The sequence below is a fragment of the Mytilus californianus genome, unplaced genomic scaffold, assembly GCF_021869535.1.
Source record: "Mytilus californianus isolate M0D057914Y unplaced genomic scaffold, xbMytCali1.0.p SCAF_5, whole genome shotgun sequence".
Classification (NCBI taxonomy): domain Eukaryota; kingdom Metazoa; phylum Mollusca; class Bivalvia; order Mytilida; family Mytilidae; genus Mytilus; species Mytilus californianus.
In genome coordinates, this window is record NW_026262701.1 from 52,214,657 (window position 1) to 52,238,581 (window position 23,925).

The following is a 23,925-nucleotide window of genomic DNA, read 5'->3' on the forward strand; positions in this document are numbered from 1 at the left end:
ACTGATGTCTCAGGTGGTAAAGATAAAAGCGGTCTTAATGACATATTGTATTTCAGTCTTGATCTGCAAAATCATTTTTATAAGTTAACGTCATACAATCTTATTATCATTTATAAGCATCTATTTACAATTTACACATGATTATCAGATCTTAGTTTAAACTTTCTGAAAGAAAATTAAATTATTTGTTCGCTACGTCATTAACAGATGTCTCTTATAATTTTATTTTCACCCCAGAGTCCGCATTCATCTATTAGATGTATGACACTATCACAATTAGTTCATATATTCAGAAAGAACTGTTTCGTTTCAAAACTGTCCTGACTGTGACATCTTCGATTAAAATACTTTAATTAGATACAAGAATCGACACTAACATTACAATGCCATAATTTCCTTTGATGTTGAGACAGGTAAGCGGTCGTCTTCAAATAACGGAAATTGGATCTATGACATTTCATGATTGCGTCCTCCTGTGTCGAGGTAAACTGTTCATTTTACATGTTATACGGGAGAATGCGCCTACACAATTCACGTTACAACTGGAAAACTTACATCGCATATATAAAATACATTTGAAAGTTTATTATCTGATTACAGACAATATATGTTTATTTAGATTGTACTGTTGGTCAATCGTCCTCACGGTAATTTTGAACCAGTTTCTAATTATATAATTAAATGAAAAATGTGTTTGATTCAAAATTAGTAGCAATAATGTTATATCCAAATGTACAAATAAATGCTGGGAAGTATAAACTTTTTTTTTTTTTACATCTCTTCTTTTTCTTTGTAAAATAAGTTGTGGTCAATAAATTGTTATTCAGAGGACATTAATATTCCAAGAAAGATATGATTTCATTTTAAGAGTTAAGCTTCATTTCAACATGACAAACAGCTTCAGTCTAGTAATACCGAATGAAATTTTATCATAAATAAATGCTATGAATGATACGTGCCTTTCTTGCTAATGTGCTTTTTAAATTGTGTTGACTTTCTATTTGAAGGAAATCTTATATTCTTTTAATAATTTAATATTTATATTTTTAAAGACGAATTACTTATCCTAGGTTGACGGAATTACATACGTTTTATTCTGTCACGGTCTTCCTTACATTAGTTTAATACTTCTTTGATGATATTGCACAGTGCGCTGCATACTAAGAAACAACGTGTACATGAAGCTTATAGACGTTTTTGTTTTGTGTGATAAATGAAATATTAATTTCCCGTATTTCAAATGTCGTTCAAAAAGACATGAATAGATGATTCAAGATTCTAGTAGATGGCCTAAAAATTTATTGTTTGTTGCTTAACGTTCACTGACCAAACATAACATGCAATATCAGGGCGTTTCATATTTTTCCTTTGTAACAGATATTGTGGTGAATAAATTATTACTGAGAGACCATTAATATTCTATGGAAGATATGATTCCATTATACGACATAAGCTACTTTTCAACATGACAAATATCTTCATTTAGTTATACTGAATGAAATTTGATCATAGATAAATACTATATATGAGACGTGTCTTTCTTACAAATGTGCTTTAAAAATTGTGTTGACTGTCTGATTTTTTGGAAATCTAACCATTTTAAAATGATTCAATATTCATATTTTAAAAGTCAGAATTACTGATCATAGGTTGATAAAATTACATTGGATTTGTTATGTCACTGGCATCCTGTCATACGTTGAATATTTTTATTTGATGATATTGCACAGTGCGCTGCATATCAACAAACATCGTGTACATGGAGCTTATGAACGTATTCGTTTTGTGTGATGAATGTAATATCTCGAAAGATAAGTTCTACAGTATTTCAAAGGTCGTTTAAGCATTCATGAATAAACGAATCAAATTTAGTAGATGGTATAAATATTTATTATTTGTTGCTTAATGTCCACTGACAAACATATCATGAATAATCAGGACAGGAGAACATATTCATTCGAAATCAAATTCAACGGCACTAAAATATGTGGAACAGAGAAAAAGCCTGCATCAAATAGAATGTCACTGGCAAACATGAATATTACAAACACACATGCGACGAAAAACTCAAAATGATTAATGATCTATTTTTTCAGCTGCATTGGTAATATTTTTAAGCGTGTCCCGTACTTCCTAGTAGCGTTAAAATATGTGAAACCGCTTTGGTGACAGTTTTAAGTTTGCCAATTAAACATTTTCCGATAACTTAATACATGCCAACTCTTTCCCATTTGTGCCTAACAAATTGCGATTTTTGTAACGATTTCAAAAACGGACAATGTTTAAGGAGTAACGCGTGCGGTTTATTTTATGGTTAAATCTTCTTCACTTTCCCTTCTACGTATGAATAAATAGGCTGCTTAAGAAAAGTCATAATGAAAAGGGATTATGTGTCAGTAAACTAAATACTAATGTATAACAGAACAAATGAATCCTTAAAAGTTTCACGATTTTTTTGCTGTAGCTCTTACGTTACTTCCTACAAACACCAAGCACATTCTATAAAATTGCATTTGTAACTTTGTTATACTACTGTAGATAAATTGGATTTACATTTAAAAAGAAACAATCATAGAGGATTGAACTGAATATTTTATATTGTTTTCTATTTGATTTCAATTGCACTTGTTTTGGGTTTTTTTTAAGTACGCTTTATTAAAAACACGATACGTGAAATAAAAGCAAGATTTTCATTTAATACTAGAAAATCCCATGACATCTGAGAACTTATATTCGCAAGATTGTACGTGTCCAATAATTAACAATACAATTTATTTATCCCTTTTTTAATGACATGAAATTTTGAAATTTTATCTTTTTATCTAAGAAGTTTAATTTACAATTGATTCAATGAAAGATCGACGGATTCATTGTTGTTTGCTGAACATACGATGGAAATATTATATGCGTATTCAGGACGGAAAAACACAATGGATAATGACGAAAAACAATTGTTCCCGAGGTAAAGCTTTGACGTTTATAGAATGTTTTTAGTATATTTTGTATTCTAAAAAAAATACGAGCACAATGATCAAATGACGGTTGAAAGATTGTCTGCCAAAAAGTAATTGCATTACAAAATTTTCGACTATACCGTAAAGCATTTTTTCAAAAACGATTAGAACATATTTGAATTGTATGTTGAAACATGGTACAAGTAGATAGAACTCGTTGGAAGTACTTGATAAATTGCATGCATATATTGGTGATTTTGAATCTGTTCAAAGTTTTGATTTCTCTACCCTATATACCACATTGCCTCACATTCTCATTAAGAAAAAATTCACACACCTAATTAAATGGGCATTTAAAAAGTCAGAATGTGAATATATATGTTGAAACTCTTTTAGGTCATTTTTTAGTAGCAATAAACAAAAAAACTATGTCAATTGGACATGCTTTGATACTATATATGCCCTTGAATTTTTACTAGATAACATTTTTGTTCGCTTTGGAGATTCCGTATATCGTCAGGTTATCGGAATTCCAATGGGGACTAACTGTGCACCACTTATTGCGGACCTTTTTTTGTATTGCTATGAGTTACAATTTATGACAAAAATCAGCAAAGACCCATCGAAACAACATCTGATACACAAATTTAATAATACTTTTAGATATTTGGATGATATTTTGGCTCTCAATAATGACGACTTCAGTACGTATACTAAAGAAATTTATCCTGTTGAACTTACTTTAAATAAAGCTAATACCAACAATGACCACTGCCCTTTCCTCGATCTTGGTATCTATATCATTAACGGAAAGCTTAATACTAAAATATATGATAAAAGAGATGATTTTTCATTTCCTATCGTTAATTATCCATTTTTAGATGGTGGCGCTTGTCACCATCTTACGGTGTTTATATATCTCAACTTGTACGATTCGCTCGTGTATGTAACAATGTTTTAGATTTTAACGAGAGAAATTTATGTATTACTGAAAAATTATTACACCAGGGTTTTCGATATCACAAACTAGTCAAAACATTTATTAAATTTTATCATCGGTATAAGGACATCATTCGTAAATATAGCTCAACATGCAGACTTCTTATACGTTCAGGTATTTCACATCCAATTTTTTATGGAAATATTCTTTATAAAGCACAAAAATGTCAGTATTCACCTCTGAAGCTAACAAAACCTTTAAATAGACTTATTAAGAAGGGATATAGTTACGATACTGTTGTCAGGTCATTAAAGATTGCATATTTTGGCGTTAATATTGATTCACTTATAGGGTCTTTGCATCGGCACTAAACACATTTATTTAAAAACCAGTTGTTGGCATGACACGGGTTATGTTCTTCTCATATATGTTATGATGGTATTATACTAAACCCCTAACGGGAAGGATTGTGTCTGATATTCATATGATGAAGACATAATCTTTCAATCAGTTTAATTGAAGTCTGGAGCTGGCATGTCAGTTAACTGCTATGTATTATTGTCATTTTGTTATTTTCTTTGGTTACATCTTCTGACATCAGACTCGGACTTCTCTTGAACTGAATTTTAATGTGCGTATTGTTATGCATTTACTTTTCTACATTGGCTAGAGGTATAGGGGGAGGGTTGAGATCTCATAAACATGTTTAACCCCGCCGCATTTTTGCGCCTGTCCCAAGTCAGGAGCCTCTAGCCTTTGTCAGTCTTGTATTATTTTTAATTTTAGTTTCTTGTGTACAATTTGGAGTTTAGTATGGCGTTCATTATCACTGAACTAGTATATATATTTGCTTAGGGGCCAGCTGAAGGACGCCTCCGGGTGCGGGAATTTCTCGCTGCATTGAAGACCTGTTGGTGACCTTCTGCTGTTGTCTGTTCTATGGTCGGGTTGTTGTCTCTTTGACACATTCCCCATTTCCATTCTCAATTTTATGTGTACGTCACGATAAACTAGATGCTGAACATATAAGTTAACTTGAAAAATGCTAACAATACATTTACCATACATTATACTTTATTAGTTCTAGCAGTTAGATTTTGACAAAAATGATTTAATCGGTTGTAACGTGTACATACGTGTTATTAGTATGTAGTACTACATAACCGATTCAAGTACTTGAACATTTGGTTGACTGTTGTTGTTTGCAAGACCGAGAAGACAATTTTGGGTGAAGGAGCCCGCCCCTCTTTTACCATTTAATAAAAGAATTTGATTTTTTAAATAATTAAAATTGTCAAAGACTATTTCGCTCGCTACGCACGGTGTAGCTTTTTACCATTACGGTATCCCCTTCCATGAAACCCTGGACCCTTCCATTTGATATTGCCAAGGATGTAAAACAACAACAAATTGAAGAAAACGGTCAAGAGCATGTAAATATTTAAAAACGATGAAAAGACAAACAAAAATCTACAACATAGTAAACAAAACACTAAGGGAGCAACCATTTAACTTCAAAGGGGTTATGGTTTTTTGTCATCTGCTTGACCACAAATTTTATTTTCATCTAATTGGGGATCAGAATATTTTTTTTAGGAAAAAACATAACCCCCGCCTCCCGTGCATGCGTTTATGTGTATGTCTCATATATCTATCAAATTATACAAAGACTTTAGTCATCCTTGTCTTTAAAATACATGTACATGTATTATTCATAGGTTAGTAATTGATCTTCAAGTAGAAATTGAAAGTTAAATTGTTTGAGAAATTCTTTTCTAATTTTTCCAGACTTATTTTTTCCTGTGATCTTTTTTATGGTAATTTTTCATATCATGATGCTCGCTTGAGATAGCAAGTTATTTACCACTATGGGCGCATATGCCGTTGTCAATGTAAACATCAACGACGTTTTAGGCAAAATAGCGATAAACAGATCATCACTGTTCTTTCAAACTCATGGCTGTTTCTCGGCCACAACTCTGTCGTCCTTCGATTAAATTGTAGCTGATAAACACCCTCTCGTTTGAAAAACCATCGATTATCTTAAAGTATCTGATTGATCACAAATTAGTTTCTTACATCATCAAGTTAATATCACATTCTGTTCAATATCTTTGACGATTTCCGTAACTTAAATGACTAATGTCTCAGGTGGTAAAAGACCAAAGTGGTCTCTAATGACACCTCGTTTCAGTCTTTCGAACGTTTGATGAGCGAAATCATTATTCTCAGGTAACGTCATACAATTTCATTATCATTTATAAGCATTTATCAGCAAATTACACATGATTATTGGAGTTAATTTAAGCTTTCCGGAAAAAAAATAACTTCTTTGCTTGCTATGTCATGTCTACTTTTGTTCTTATTTTGACTGCAAAGTCCGCATTCATTAATTACATGTATGACAATATCACAATTAATTCATATATTTAGATGTAACTGTTTCGTTTCAAAACTGTCCTGATTGTGACATCTTCGATCAAAATACTTTAGTTAGATCCAAGAATCGACACTAACATTACAATGCCATAATTTTTTATGTCAGTTTGTTTTCGACTATAAGTTTGAATGTACCTCTTGTTTGAATGTCTCCCTGGTATCTGTCGCCTTTCTTTTCTTTTGATGTTGAGGCAGGTAAGCGGTCGTCTTCAAACAACGGTAATTAGATCTATGACAGTTTCATAATCGTGACCTCATGTATCGAGGTTTATTGTTCATTTAAAATGTTGTACTGCAACATGTGCCTACGTCATGTACGTTATGAAAAACTGGAAACTTACATCGCCTGTTTAAAATACTTTTGGAAGTTAATTACTGATTACAAATAAACAAATGTTTATCTAGATTGTACTGGAAAGTTGGTCAATAGTCCTTACGGTAAGTTCGTACAAGTTTCTACTGTATGTAATTAATTGACATCCAAATTGAACAACAATAATGTTACATCTGAACGTACAAATGAATGCCGGGAAATATAATATTGTTTTTATCGTTTCGTTTTTCTTTGTAAAAGATATTTTCATGATTGTGGTGAATAAAATAATATTCATATGGCATTGATATTCTATGGAAGATATAATTTCATTTTACGAGTTACAAAACCAGGTTCAACCCACCATTTTTTTCTCAAAATGTCCTGTACCAAGTCAGGAAAATGGTCATTGTTATATTATAGTTCGTTTCTGTGTGTGTTACATTTAAATGTTGTGTTTCTTTTGTGTCGTAGTTCTCCTCTTATATTTGATGTGTTTGCCTCAGTTTTACTTTGTAACCCGGATTTGTTTTTTTCTCAATCGATTTATGAATTTCGAACAGCGGTATACTACTGTTGCCTTTATTTAAGCTTCATTTCAACATGACAAATAGGTTCAGTTTTGTTATACTGAATGGAATTGATCATAAATAAATGTCATGTATGGGACGTGCCTATCTTTCTAATGTGCTTTAAAAATGGCTTTGACTTTCTATTCTTAGGTAATCTAATATTTTTTTAAATGTTTTTATATTCTAAAGTCAGAATTACTTATACTAGGTTGATAAAATTACATTGATTTTTTTTCTGTCAATGTGTTCCTGGCATTATTTAATACTTTTCTATGATGATATTACACAGTGCGCTGCATACTAATAAACAACGTCTACATGCAGCTAATGGACGTAACCGTTTTGTGTGATGAATGACATATCAATTTCTTGAAAAATAAGTACTACAGTATTTGAAAGGTGGTTCGACCATTCATGAATAAATGATTTAAGAGCTTAGTATAAATATTTATTATTTGTTGCTTAACATCCATTGACAAACATATCATGCTTAATCAGGACTAGAAACATATTCAATCGAGTAAAATCAAACGCAAGGGCACGTATATCTGAGGAACAAAGAAAAAACGTGTATCAAAAAGAATGTCCCAGGAAAACTGGAATATTACAAAAACACATGTAGTTAACAACTCAAAATGATTAATGGTCGATTTTTTTAGCTGCAGTTACAATTCTCCAAAGCGTGTCTTGTACTTGTATATTCCGATTCCACACAAAATTGGACGTAACTGAGTATTTATGCATACTGCCTATTTAAACAGGTCACCTCTGCACGAATCTTACATTCGTCGTGGGGATAGCCAAAAAGCTGTACTTTTGTACCCTGGCTACTATTGCGGAATTGGATAACCGGAATCTTTATATCAAACGCTTGCCAAAAATACGACCAAGAAATATGTTTGATCAATATACCTATATTTTATGCAGAAATAAGGTTTGTGGTTCTTTCTGAGCACTCCGGCTTACTCCACCAATAAAAAATGACGACCACGAAATAGCACAATAGTTCTTAAAGCAGCTTTAAATACAAATCGACCAATCAATCCAGTGTAAGTATGTGAAATTGTTTTGGCGTCAATTTTAATTTTGCCGATTGAATGTTTTCTGATAATTTTATAACGTGTCAATGCTTTCATATTTGTGAATGGCAAATTGCGCATTTTGTAACGATCTTAGAAGGTACCTGGATCAATGCGTGCAATTTTATTTAAAGATGAATATAAAAGGATTTAAATGTTGCATAAGACAACCATTGTGTGTTAGTAAATCAATATACAAATGTATAACAGAACAAGCATTAACAGATTTATAATTTCTTGGTGTATCACTTACGCTACTTCCTACAACGACTAAGCATATTCTATAAAATTACATTTGTAATTTTGCAATCAACGCCGTACATAAATTGGATTTACATGTAAAAAGAAACAATCATCAAGGATGCTACTGAATGTTTTATATTTCATTTGAATTGCAATTGTTTTTTTAAGTATGCTTCATTGAAATAACGGTATGTGAATCAAAAGAAAGATTTTCACTTAATATAAGAAAATTCCATGATATCCTGTGAACTTATTTTCACAAGATTGTATTAACAATACAACTTATTCATTCTTTTTTTATGTTATGTTATAAAATGTTGAAACCTATGCTTTTGGTTTTTATATAAGTTTTTGAACTCAAAGGGCATTAATCAAAGACCGACAGATTGATTGATGTTTGCCTAGCGTACATGTATACGTACTTGTACGATGGTAATACGAATACTTTATTAAACCAATTATCGGCAAACAAAGGACATGTTATATATAATGATTACAAATAGACATAAGTAAAGAAACAATAATGATGAATTAAATAATATACAATGATGAATCATGTTAATACAATCGTAAATATAGGTATTCACAGGATATCATGGGATTTTCTCGTACTAAGTGAAAATCTTAATGATATAAAAATAAGAAGATGCGGTACAATTTTCAATGAGACATCTTTCCACCAGAGACCAAATGACGTAGACGTTATGCATATTCAGGACGAAAATTCCAACCGATAATGACGAGAAGAAATTGTTTACGAGATACACCTTTACATTAATAAAATGTTTTAGATATTCTGTATTCTGAAAAGTACTAACGTAAGAACAAATAAAGATTCAAAAATTGACTGCCAAAAACTATTCGTTTTATAAAATTTTCTCCTTGTATATGTCTTATATATAGTCATTCGATTTTGACTAGTCATAATGTTTTAATCGTTTGTATAATGTATGTTTAAGTTTTACTTGTACCTATAACCAAAGTCTATACGTAAACGATTAGCATACTTAAACATTTAGTTGACTGCAGTTGTTTGCAAGACCGAGAAGACAGTGGCGGATTCGGGTAAAGTCGCCCCCTCCTTTTTCCTCATTTTTGATAGAAAAATATCAGTTTTTGAAATAAATAGAATTGTCAAAAACTATTTTGTGCACGGTGTAGCTTTTTACCATTACGATACCCCCTTTTCTGAAACCTTTGAAAAACCTCACCCCTCCCCGACGATACCAAGGGTGCAAAATAATCGTATCACTAAAGAGAGAGCAATACGAACGCAACAAAAAAACGGGGCGGTCTACATCATGTACATTGCTCCAATTGGTTAGCATTTTCTGCTCCACTAGCGTTCCTCATCGCAAGTAAACATTATAAAAAGTCTTATTTGTTTACGTCTCGAGGAAAAGCTATGGTTACGGCAATAAAAATGTAACCGTTGTTATCTGTGATAGATACTCTATAATGGTATTGTGACTTCAACTTTACCATTTGGAACCCTTGATACAATAATTCGTTGCAACCAGCAGCGTCCCTTTATCACAAAAATCATTAAAGGAAACGTAAGCCCGACCATATCGTATGAAGGGCGGGAAATCTTGACTGCATCTGGAAAAGAGTGGCGGGTAATATATGGACTGAATTTTTTCCTTGCAACAGATCCTATAGATTTCGATTACTACAAGTTGTTGCACTGGTTCTTTAATGTGCAAAGAGCGCGGTTATACCTTCACGCGACATCGGATTAAACGCACATTACACAGCAAAACATACACTTCTTAAGCATAAGTTTAACAGCTGGATAACTGATATAAGATTCAAATCATTATTCTTTTTTACATGACGTCAGAAATGTATGAATTCTAGCAACAATAATACAACACAGTTAATTAATGTGAGAATAGGCTGTAAGCACTAAATGAGTTAGTTATTTACAAGTTAAATCCTTATTGAATTAAAAGAAGAAATATAGCATTCAGTTCATTTGATCCCTTGTGCAAAAATGAAGTACAACTTTTTTTTTACCATGGATAAATATGATTGTTCAATGTGAGCAATAAGCACGAAACCAAATATTGAAAATTGAAAATGAAGATATATGTTATTGGAGACTTGTTCATATTTATGTAATCGAAGGTGTTAGTTTTCAAAATATTTATTTTATTTTCTATTTCGTTGAACTATCGATCGTTATTTTGAGAGTATGATATTTTATAATATTGATTTCGCCATATGTGAACACGTATTCCGTCTTCCCACTTCTTCTTAGTTAGCGGGGCTACCTATCTATTTTATTTTGAGCATGTATTAAATCATGTAAAATAATTTAAATGTGTTTTGTAATTTGCGTGTTAACATATAGTAATGAGGATCAGGAAAATCATCTGTTTTTTTTTTTTATTTTATGCCTCCGTATATTTTATGCATGTAGTGTCTCCAACGTGTGGTCTCAAGTAAGCATGATGAAGGTAAAATAGAAACACGTACTTTATGTGCATACAGAGGTTCGGTATGGCATTTAATAATGTATAACATTGAATCATTACTTGTCCTAGCGATTCCGAGGTTAAACTATTCTTGAGTCTTTGAATGATTAAAAGGATATATTTTGACAGTAAATTTTCACTTATAAATTATTGAATTGTACTGATTCTGAACCAAATAATGTTACAAAACCATCATTCAAACTTGATCGAAATGGTATTCGCTGTTCTGTTGAATTGGATGCTCCCAAAAACTGTTATGTTTCGATTTTCTCAGATGTGTGATCTCGAACGTACAGAAACCAAAAAAAATACCTGATAAATATTCAAATAGGGAGATGTGGTATGATTGCCAAAAAGGACAACTATCCACAGGTCGATCTAAATAGACCACTAGCCACCAGTGACAAAAGGAAGAACTATGGCGTAAAACAATTACAAGTCATTGCACCTCCTTTAACAATGAGTTAAACCAACAATGCATAGTGTAAAGGGTACGGTATGTCGAAATATTAAACAATTAAAAACATAAAACCAACGGATTATGATAAAACCAATAAAAGAGAAACAAACATCGTGAAAGACAGCAACCAACGAAAACCACTCAGTCTGGAAGAGTATTCCACAAACATGTGTCATGCCACTTAAAGTCGTAAAATACGTTGATGTAAAAACAAGATTTTAAATCTTATTGATAGTTTTCAAGATATAAAACTTCTCAGTTCGGTGAATATATGAATGATTTTATTGCAGATGTTATTTCCGTCACTTGTAAAGCTGACAGCGTGTTAAATTATTAACTGCTATTTATAATGCTTTAAAAGATTCGTTAGATCAATTGCACTAAACAGTAAAGATTAAAATTAGTTTTATCAATCTTAATTGCTCACAGTATTGTAATTCCATCCTCGATCACTTGGTTTAGTAATTTTGAGAAATTTCATTTAATGAAAAATACTACATGTATGCGATAGTCATAAAATGGAAAATGCTACATGTACATATATGCGTTAGTCATAAGATGGAAAATGCTACATGTACATGTATGCGATAGTCATAAAATGGAAAATGCTACATGTACATGTATGCGATAGTCATAAAATGGAAAAAGTTACATGTACATGTATACACTGTGTCTCATTAGAATCCAGTTTCTACAATGAAATAAAAGGTATCATATAAATGTTCTTTGAAGTAAACATTGCCGACAAATGAATCATTGACTTCATGCAAATCAATGATTTGTGTCTTCACAAAAAAAAAAAAGAAAAAAGAATGGCTCCATTTCAAATGCATATCGGTTACCTAATACCATATTTAACTTTGCCACACATAAGTTTTATATGAAATGATACAATGTTGTCACCAAAAAAATTATTATGGTTCAATTAAGTAAAATTATTTATCCTAATTCCTCGGGTGTTCATTTTGAAATCGTATAGAATACTCTGTCCATAAACCGCGTGGAATACAGTTCCTGTGATGTAAAAAAAGAATACAAAATAAAACACAAATATATATTTAATACTTATTTGAAGATATTTAAATTATTTTTTATGTGTATAAACCCATTTGCCATTCATCTGAGCTGTGTTAACTGCCAAAACATAGAATCTCAACTTCTTGAAAATTAAAATGTTGAAATTGGATTTTTAAGCGATAATAAAAGTAGTAAAAATTGTCCAAAAAATAGTTGTGAAAAGATATTTAAAAATATAAATATCATAAACCAATGTCAAATACAAATATAGCAGAGAAAAAATCGCTAATTTGATTCTGATTTCTGTGAACTGATTTTTCTCACACTCCTTGAACGAATCCTACAACTAAACTATGTTGTTGATGGACCATAATGTTAGATCTTTCAAATTGATAGTTTGTATCTTTTTAACTGTGGAGATTTCGAGAATGACTTATTTTAGTCTCTCCGTTCTATTGGTGAAGACTGTATATTTGTGCCGATGGGTTGCTGTCACTTTGATGTATACCCGACGTTTTCATTTATTCATATTACGTTTTAAAACCTATTATAAATGCTTGATCACTAGTTACTTTCTTGCATCATCATGTCGATATCACATTTAATTGAATGACTTTGCTTTCAAGACGTTTACCATAACTTAAATGACTGATGTCTCAGGTGGTTAAAGATAAAAACGCTCTTTAATGACATCTTGTATTTCAGTCGTCCGAACGTTTGATCAGCAAAGTCATTATTCTCAGGTAACGTCATACAATTTAATCATCATTTATAAGCATTTATATGCAATTTTCACATGATTATCGGAACTTAATTTAAACTTCCTGAAAGAAAATCAACTTATTTGGTCGCTATGTCATTAACAGGTGTCTCATATAATTCTTATTTTCACCCAAGAGTCCGCATTTATTTATTACATGTATGACAATATCACAGTTAATTCATATATTCAGAAATAATTGTTTCGTTTCAAAACTGTCCTGATTGTGACATCTTCGATCAAAATACTTTAATTAGATCCAAGAATCGACACTAGCATTACAATGCCATAATTTCCTTTTGATGTTGAGACAGGTAAGCGGTCGTCTTCAAACAACGGAAATTGGCTCTATGACATTTTCATGATCGCGGCCTCCTGTGTCGAGGTAAACTGTTCATTTTAAATGTTATACTGGAGCATGCGCCTACACAATGCACGTTACAACTGGCATATTAAATACATTTGAAAGTTTAATATCTGATTACAAACAACATATGTTTATTTAGATTGTTCTGTTGGTCAATCGTCCTCACTGTAATTTTGAACCAGTTTCTACTGTATGTAATTAAATGAAAAATGGTTTTAAACCCAAAATGAGTAGCAAAAAGTTAAATCACAAAAATACTGAACTCCGAGGAAAATTCAAAACGGAAAGTCCCTGATCAAATGGCAAAAGAAAACAGCACAAACACATCAAACGAATGGACAACAACTGTCATATTTTTGACTTGGTACAGGCATTTTCTTATGTACAAAATGGTGGATTGAACCTGGTTTGATAGCGCTAAATCTCTCACTTGTATGCCTGTCGCATCAAATGCCATGATATTGACAACGATGCTTGTATAAAACAAACAGACATAATAGGTAAAAATGTCAAAATAGGGGTATAGCAGTCAACATCGTGTCACAATCTTAATCACAACAAAAACAAACAAATATTGAACAAAGAAGCACAAAAAAGCATAAATCACATTTAACAACCTCGTTCATTGCTTACTTATTATTGTATTTTATTTATGTATGCCAAATAAACCCATAAAGGATCGAGGGATTTTAAGCACTGGGACCGAATCGTAATTTAATAATGTTATATCCGAACGTACAAATGAATGCTGGGAATTAAAATCTTGGTTTTTTTTTTTACGTCTCTTCGTTTTTCTTTGTAAAATATATATCGTGGTGAATAAATTATTATTCAGAGAACATTAATATTCTAAGAAAGATATGATTTCCTTTCACAAGTTAAGCTTCATTTCAACATTACATATAGCTTCAGTTTAGTAATACTGAATGAAATTTTATCATGAATAAATGCTATGAATGATACGTGCCTTTCTTACTAAAGTGCTTTAAAATTGTGTTGACTTTCTATTTAAAGGAAATCTTATATTCTTTTAATAATTTAATATTCATATTTTTAAAGACGAATTACTTATCCTAGGTTGATAGAATTACATTGGTTTTGTTCTGTCACTGTCTTCCTGACATTAGTTTAATACTTCTCTCATTGCACAGTGCGATGCATACTAAAAAACAACGGGTACATGAACGATTTTGTTTTGTGTGATAAAAGACATATTAATTTCCCGTATTTCAAATGTCGTTCAAAAAGTCATGAATAAATGATTCAAGATTTTAGTAGATGGCATGGCATAAATATTTATTGATTGTTGCTCAACGTTCACTGACAAACATAACATGCAATATCAGGGATAGAGAACTTATTAACACGAGATCAAATGCAAGGACACGAAAATCTGTGGAACAGAGAAAAAGCGTGCATCTAATATAATGTCAATGGAAAACAGGAATAGTACAAAAATCATGTCATTAACTACTCAAAATGATTAATGGTCGATTCTGTCAGGTACAGTTGGAAGAAACTGAGTATTTATACATTCTCCCTATTCAAATGGACAACTTTTGCATGCGACTTAATTCTGTGTGGGGTAGCTTTACTCATGTACCGTGGCTACATTGCTACCGTGGCTGCATGCACAATGTACAAATGAGGCATTGAGGCATTGGATATCTGGAAAATTTCATCAAAAAAATAATGCAACAATCCACAAAATAGGACCAATAAATATATTTTAAAAGTTTTAATTTGCGATTAATCATTTCAGTGTTTTGAAACGTTTTGCGACAGTTTTAACTTTTCAAATTGAAAGTATTCCGATAATATAAATACGATTAAATTCTTTCCTATTTGTACTTGGCCAGTTGCGATTATCGTAACGATTTAAGAAACTTTTATGTTTATGGAATAAAGCGTGCAGATTTTTGTTAAAGGTTAATATTTCTTCACTTTCCGTCTACATATTTATATAAAAATGAATTAGATGCTGAAGAAGAAAAGTCATAATGTTATTGATTTTGTTTTTATAAATCAATATACACGTATATAACAAAACAAGCTTTAAAAGTTGTATGATTTCTTGATGTATCACTTACGTTACTTACTACAAACACAAAGCATATTCTATAACATAGCATTTTTAACTTTTTAAAAACACTGTAATTAACTTGAATTAGCATTTAAAACAAAATAAAAATAAAGGATGGTACTGAATGTTTGACATTACTTTCAATTTTATTTTGAATTGCAATTGTTTTGTAAAGGAACGCTATATTGAAAACACGATACGTGAAACAAAAGCAAGATTATCACATAAAATGAGAAAACATCATGATATCCTGTGAACTTTTAATCACTTTATCGTTTTGAAAACACAAATTCTTATTCTTTTTGAAATGTTCCAAATTGTACTCTAGACTCGTTTAGATTTAAGATTTTGAATTTAAAATGGAATCAATTCAGTCAAAGACCGACGGATTGATTGTTATTTGCTCTATATATACAATGGTTATTTTATTCATATTTAGGACGGAAAGAACAACGACCTAACCATGACCTTTACGTTTATAAAATGTTTTTAGTATTCTGTAGGGGGCCTCGGTGGCCCAGTGGTCTAAGTAGTCTTAATACTGTATCACTATCTAGGTTGATACATGATACAAGTACATTTATAGCTACGTGTACATCACAATGAAATTAATTGCTGAACATATAAACAGACTTGCCAAAAATATGCAAACAATAAATTTACTTAAATTTGTACTTGTTCTTGTAAATGCATTATTTATAGTCGTTCCATTTTGACTAAAATGATTTAATCGGTTGTATAATGTGTTAGTTCTACATGTACCTATAAACATAGTCTGTATATAATCGATTCAAATACTTAAACATTTGATTGACTGTTGTTTGCAAGACCGATAAGACAGTGGCAGATTCAGCCCCCACCCCCCACCCCCCCCCCCTTTTGCTCTTTTGATCGACAAATATCATTGTTGGCGTAAATAGGCTTGTCGGAGTTTAGTGTGACGTCCATTTTCACTGAACTAGTACACATTTTTGTTGAGGGGCCAGCTAAAGCCCGCCTCCGGGTGCGGGAGTTTCTCGCTGTGTTGATGGCCTTGTGCTGTTTTCTGCTCTTTGGTCGGGTTGTTTTCTCTATGACACATTCCCCATTTCCATTCTCACTTGTATGTCAAAAACTATTTCTCCCGCTAAGCAAAGGTTTAACAGTTGATTAACTGATATAAGATACATATCAGCTTTCTTTAACATTTCGTCAGAAAAGTATGAATTCTAGCAACAATAATGCAACATCGTTGATCAAAATGAGAATAGGATGTCATCACTGAAATATATAATTGAGCTAGCTATATTCAAGTTAAATCTTTATTGAAGAAGAAGAAGATTCATAGCATTGAGTTTATTTGATCCCTTGAGCACAAATGAAGTACAACTTTTTCTTTAACATTGATAAATATAATTCTTAAATGTGAGCAATAGGCACAATACCAAGTATTGAAAATTGAAAATGAAGATATATGTTATTGGAAACTTATTCATGTGTTCATATTTCTGAAATAGAAGCTGTCAATTTTCAAAATATTTATTTTATTTTCTATGTCATTAAATATTTAATAATTCTATCACAAAATTAAACTTGAGAGTATGATATTTTATAATATTGATCTCGTCATATGTGATAAAATTGAGAATGGACACGTATTCCGTCTTCCCACTTCTTCCTATATGGATTATTCCCAATATTAAAACGGATTTCAAGAAGGTACTATGTGTTCTTTACTAGCAGATCATCGGTTTGAACTATAGTTAAAACATGAATGTGTAATTTTATAAATCATCATATTGGATATCAAAATTGTGAGTGGAATATTAATATTTCTGTTTAAAGAAAAGCACTAAGTATATTAACTGTTTATTTTTTGTTTGTTTAATATTTATCATGCATCATCTGTGTATCTTATATCTATCATCTGGTCATATTGGCAAGTTATCCTAATCTTTAAGATACTTGTAGCATTCAAAGGTTATGAATAATAATTGATCGTCAAGGATGTAGATTTTTATTTTATTTTATGGACTGGTGTGCTATGCAATTCTACATGTATTTCTAGATACACTTGAAAGTTTTGTTTAAAACATACAATGTATACTAAGTAATTTACAGAAAATGTTTTTTATTTGGTTTTAATAACCCTTAGATGTGCAAGTTTTGATGCACTAAATAACAATATTTTTTTCTTCGGTCACCTTAGGACGTCTGTGCCAATATAAATACAACTCTGAAATTTGAACACCCAAGATCACAACCGGGTGCTTGGTGGAGCTCATGCTCTTTAGTTTTCTACGTTTTTGTTTTTCATACTGTTGTTTCTCTTTTGGTCGTTTTTGTTGTTGTTGTTGTTTTCTTTCATGACGTTGACAGTATGTCCTCGAAGAGGGACGAAAGATACCAGAGGGACAGTCAAACTCATAGATCGAAAACAAACTGACAACGCCATGGCCAAAAATAAAAAGACAAACAGACAAATAATAGTACAGATGACACAACATAGAAAACTAAAGACTAAGCAACACGAACCCCATCAAAAACTGGGGGTGATCTCAGGTGCTCCGGAAGGGTAAGCAGATCCTGCTCCACATGTGGCGCCCGTCGTGTTGCTTATGTTATTACAAATCCGGTAAATAGTCTAATTCGGTAGGTCACATTCTTGTGAGTGTGATATTCCTTTGGTATATGACGCCTCTTTTTTAAACAAACTTGGAGAAATTAGTGTATTTGTCGATTATGACATGATAATGCATAAGTTCTTCATACTTTTAATAAGTTTTGGATATTCAAATAGTTTTGCCTCCTGCATTACTGAAAAGATATTTATTTTCGAAATGTGCATCTTGTGCAGAAAATTTGGTACCGTTAATGTTATTACACAAATTGGCTGCACACATTTCAACTTAAGAATGCAATGTTTGCGTATAGGATGAATTGACAACAATATGACTAGGTGAGTAACAGCGCATGTATTTAATGTAACGTTTCCCCGATTCATTGTTATTGATTGGCGGCACCTTAAAATTCAGTGGCAAATATTACATAATTGTACATAGAACGATTTCCAATGCACACTTTTATTTAATCAAGCTCCTTTGCATTGCACATTTTAAACATATACGTTCATTTGATACTTTTGAATAAGGTATAAATCCGTTAAAAAATTGTAAGAATTTGATGGTTATATACTGTTTAGATGCAAACATTCGTATGTTCAAGGAGGTAGAAACATTTTGAAGCAGGAAGCAATTTTAATCTCTTCCAAAAACATTATATAAATAACACATAGCTGAGAGGGTGATAGAGCAGATTGTTACCCCGAGAAAACATTGTCAACTGAGGCGAAGCCAAGGTTGACAATGTCTTTTCGAGGGGGTAACAATCTGCTCTATCACCCTCTCAGCTAAGTGTTATTTAATTATTTATACTGAATGTTCTGTTAGTACTGTCTATAAAATTCCAATTTCAAAGTAATAAACGATGACGTCTTATACATAACAATCATCCGTATTTGATTAAGCGCACACTTGATCAAGCGTCTCCGTGAAGGGTAATATAGTGTTTGCCATGGGACAGAGTAAATTGTCTCCCTCGTATTAACCATTCAAAATCAGGCATTTTGACATGAAGTATAATAATGTCTCTTATCCAGGTTTAGCGTTTCATTTCTTGTATGACAACCGCTATTTACGAAAGTAACGAATTTCCTTGATAACGAGGCAAATGGAGATTTTAGTGCATCAAATAACAGAAATAATAAAACCAGAAATGTTTCAGAAAAAAATATTTATTGATTGACGTGTCTCTGCTTTTTTTCTTACCTTTATCTAAAAACAAAACAAGTACTATGTGTATGTTGAATGCTTCCAATTCACATGACGAACATAAAACTGTCAAGAAAAGTGGCATCGACACTATATACACTAAAATGGCGAATAAACATTACTATGGTGTAAGGGAGGAAAACATTCAGTTAAATATCATATACCAAATAAGCGTTCACGGAAGGCGTAATAATGTATTTACTTTATTCATACTGGATATTTTTATTTACTCATTAATCTTTCGTTGTAGTTTATCACTGTCATTGATAAGTCTAATTAAGTTAGTCATATTATGTATGAAATTGGTATTGGCATTATATGTCTACTACAGGATTCGTAATTAGTTTACAGAATAAAGCAATACAATGAAATATCATATAAAACGAGTTTATACTGTATACATGCAATTGTGCTGAAAAAGATCGATATGCAGTGGTTTGCTTTTAAAACAATATTTATATAACTGCTTAACACCACTTTTTTTAATCACATTCACAATTTAAAACGGTTGGTAGTTGTTCTTAACGGGTGAAAACGAAATACTGGCAATAACCCATCAACCATATCAGAGTAACAAACACATCAAAAACAAACCGGCATATCCTACGCCTCTTGCCATTTGTTCTGCAGGACCTTGCAGTATTACAGTGATACAATAATGTCTTTATTTTCAAACTTGAGAATTTAAAGAGATGTGCAGTAAATATTTTAAAAGTTAGACCCCAAACCAGTATGGATACTTACATGTATGACCATCCGTTCTGTTGATACTATTTACTTATGTTTTAGCCTAGCACATTGTCATGGCCAGACTGTTTATGATTGATACTTTAGTCTTGGAGAATAATCATCATTTATTTATAAATTGTAATTGGCTTACAATAACTGTGACATTTTGTCATACACGAGCCTTTATTAGCTGACTATACGATATAAGTTTTGTTGAAGGCCGTTTAGTGACCTATAAGTGATTAAATTCACGTCATTTGGATTCTGCTAGATGTGTTGTCTCATTATCAATCATATAGTGTACATGTACCACACCTCCTTATTTTATAAACGTTACATAATACAAACACCCCTGAAACATGGCTGCGAACATAATGTTCAATTAAGATTTAAATTCATTGCCACTGAAAATTTGCTATTTGACTTATTTGAAATTATGTATCAACAAAATGGCGGTATTTGCTACAAATACATTTTATAAAGTTTATTCTTTCATAAAAGAAATTATAGATCATTATAGTTCATAGTAACATTTACAAAATGTACAATATAGTTTTTATGATTTCCAACTTATGCATCATTTATTTTTATATTTTGCTCTCCAAATTTCCTACCCTTTCATCCCAGTCACCCACTCTCTATGACCTATCAATTTGATTTATAATAATTGTTAATTATTATCGTTTTGAATATGCATGAAATATTTGCTACTGCAAGCAACAATCAATGACTTATCATAATAAAAAGAAGTATAATAGCTAAATTGCGTTCATTAAAACAAGAATCTGAATCAACCAAATTGCGAGAGTCCTCTATTATTAATTTTTCAATTATATTTATCCTTTTACAATAAGAAATGAATTAATATTTTGACATAAACATTTCCCCGTGGATGTCTGTGTTTCATATTAAATCGAGTTTTTTTTCCGACATAGACTGAATAATTCAAAAGTTTCTATTGCAAATTTAATGAATCGATATTACAACAAAAGATACTTATAATGGTATCGATTAGCTGGTGATCAAAACTTGGGAAAATCATTTATATGAATTCTTGTGTATGTTTTATGGATTTGTTTAGTATAAAAAGAAAAAGAAAAACAATCTTGTTTTCTAATAGGTAGGACAAAATCAATTTGAAATATGATGTGATACAGTCGGATAATGGATTTTAGAAGGGTTAGAATCGTAGCGCTTCGAACATTAAAAGTGGCACGGTAGTATTTCCTGACCCATAGGAATAATGCTAGCCTTTTTAGAATTTTCACCACTTTCTAACACTGCCTAAAAACCTACATACATGTACACAGTTAACTGAAGTACTTTCATTATAATATTCAGAAATAAAATTGAAAATGTATGATGACCGATTACTTTTTCTGCTATCTTTATAAACCTAAGGCCACTAGTACTTTTAGGTCTTTTATCATGTAGTGAATACAAATTCTCAAAAATTCTCAAAAATTCATTTCCACCTGTATGTAAAATCATTTCATATTTATTTTTCTACACATGATTCATCCCACAGTTTGGGAAAGTTTGTTCTGTAGATGCTGTATGTTTTGTCCAATCACGTGCACAGTGTTCAGATATATAGACTTAAGTAGGGTACACAAAAGAGCAACCTAAATTCCGGAATGCAAATAGTACCGTGCCACCTTAAACGTCACCAGTTAAACCGCTTTTTAATTACATTGTATGAAGGAAGTCATGTCGACATGTGCACAATTTGTAGTTTAAAAAATTACACCATCAGTGAAATATGAAAATCCTTAACATATATATCAAGGCTGTGTTCGTGATGAATGTTTTAATTTATAACATTATGAATAAATCCCACATTTTTCAAGCTTCCATGCGGACTTGTAGTAGAAATGTATAGTTTTTAAGTAGTTGAATGAATTTTCCGAATGTATATTGTTTTTTTATATACATTCGAGCAGAATGTCAGGTCTCAGAAATAAAGATTGAAATTTAAAGAATTAACTTTTGTTAGACATGATTTATGCATGTACACGTTGTAGTAGTGTTTAGTTTTAATTTGTCAGATTCCTGCATTGTTCTAACGTAATACTTTTAATGCAGACATACATAATATAACTGGGAACCTTAAAGGCAATATGCAATAACCAATCAAAATAATGAATTCAAGAATATTCGCATTAAACCTATATTTGACACTACTTATATGGATTTAAACTCATTTTTCCAAGTTGAAATTTCAAAATGTTCTCTATGGGTTATTCCGTCACCGGATATTACAAAAATGTATTTATGATGTTCGTAAACATAAACAAGATGTATAAAGCGAGAACAGCTCACGAAATAATAATACACCATTCTTTGTCAAGTTAATGATTTGTCAAGGGGATAACTAAAATTAAATTTGGTAAATAATAGCAAAAGAGGTGCAGTGGTTATTTATGGTCACGTGACAATTCTACGACAGTTTCAATTAGTTTTGATTGGGAATTTACAAGGTAAAAGGAGAAGCGGATATAAATGCAAACTGTAGTGTGGGATATGACAAAGTCCATGTAATGCCAAAGTAAAGCCCCAAAAATCATTCGGATGTTTATTTGGAGAGAGAGAGAGATATATAAGAACATCTGTAATGTTCATGTCATCGATGTACATCTTTAACAGACAAGATCAAAATGCAACGTCTACATTATATTATCTAAACCAATTGAATGGCAACCAGATATATGTTCGTGTTGCTCATTCTTTAGTGTTATACATGTACTAAATGTATATTGTGTTTTGTATACTGTTTGTCTTTTGATCGTTTTTCATATTTTGCCATGGCATTGCCTGTTTGTTTTCGACTAATGAGTTTGAATATCCCTTTGGTATCTTTCGCCTCTCTTTTAAATTTTCAGATTGCATATAACTGTAAAAGAAATGTGCTAAAATATCAAACAATAGTATATTACGATGCAAAAGTAATTAAGAAATTAAACAAAACCAATTACATTTCATAAAGTATTATTTTATCTAGAACAATGTATTTCTCGCGGCTGAGAGATTGATCGAAGAACTATAACAAGCCTCCAAGGTTTTTTCCTGTTCAATGTTCGTAAGTTATAAAACCATTTGAATATGTACAAATAGAAGCTGTTATACAATATAGATACATGAAAAGTAAGTCCGTGGGGAACTGCAGTTATCTGATATTTTTCCCAAGATACCAAGATCCGGATAATAAACATTGCTATTCTGGATATTTTCATACGTTAATAACTTTCTATAATTCCCATAAAATGAAGTTGTGTTGATTCGGGAAACATTGTTATTTGATCATAAACCATTCCTAAATTAATATATAGTTCTGCCGAACACAAAACCTATATAAAGTGAGGCCGTTCAATGAACTACAAAAAATGTAGTTTTAGCACAACATAAGGATTTATGTTGAGAAGTCGTGTTATATGTCAGAACAATCACAGATAGGAAATTGCACAATTCAAAAGACAGACGCAATATTAGTCAGGGATAAAATTCTAGATCAAATGTTCTTAGAAAGTTATTCAAGGTCTAGACATATTTTCACATTCTAAAAGTGATTGTTCGGGGACATTTATTGTATGGGGAATTCTCTTGTCACGCTCATTGATAAATGGTTTTATTTCTGTTTAACTTAAGTGGTCGTTTTAACTCGTTAATTGGATTTCTGTAAA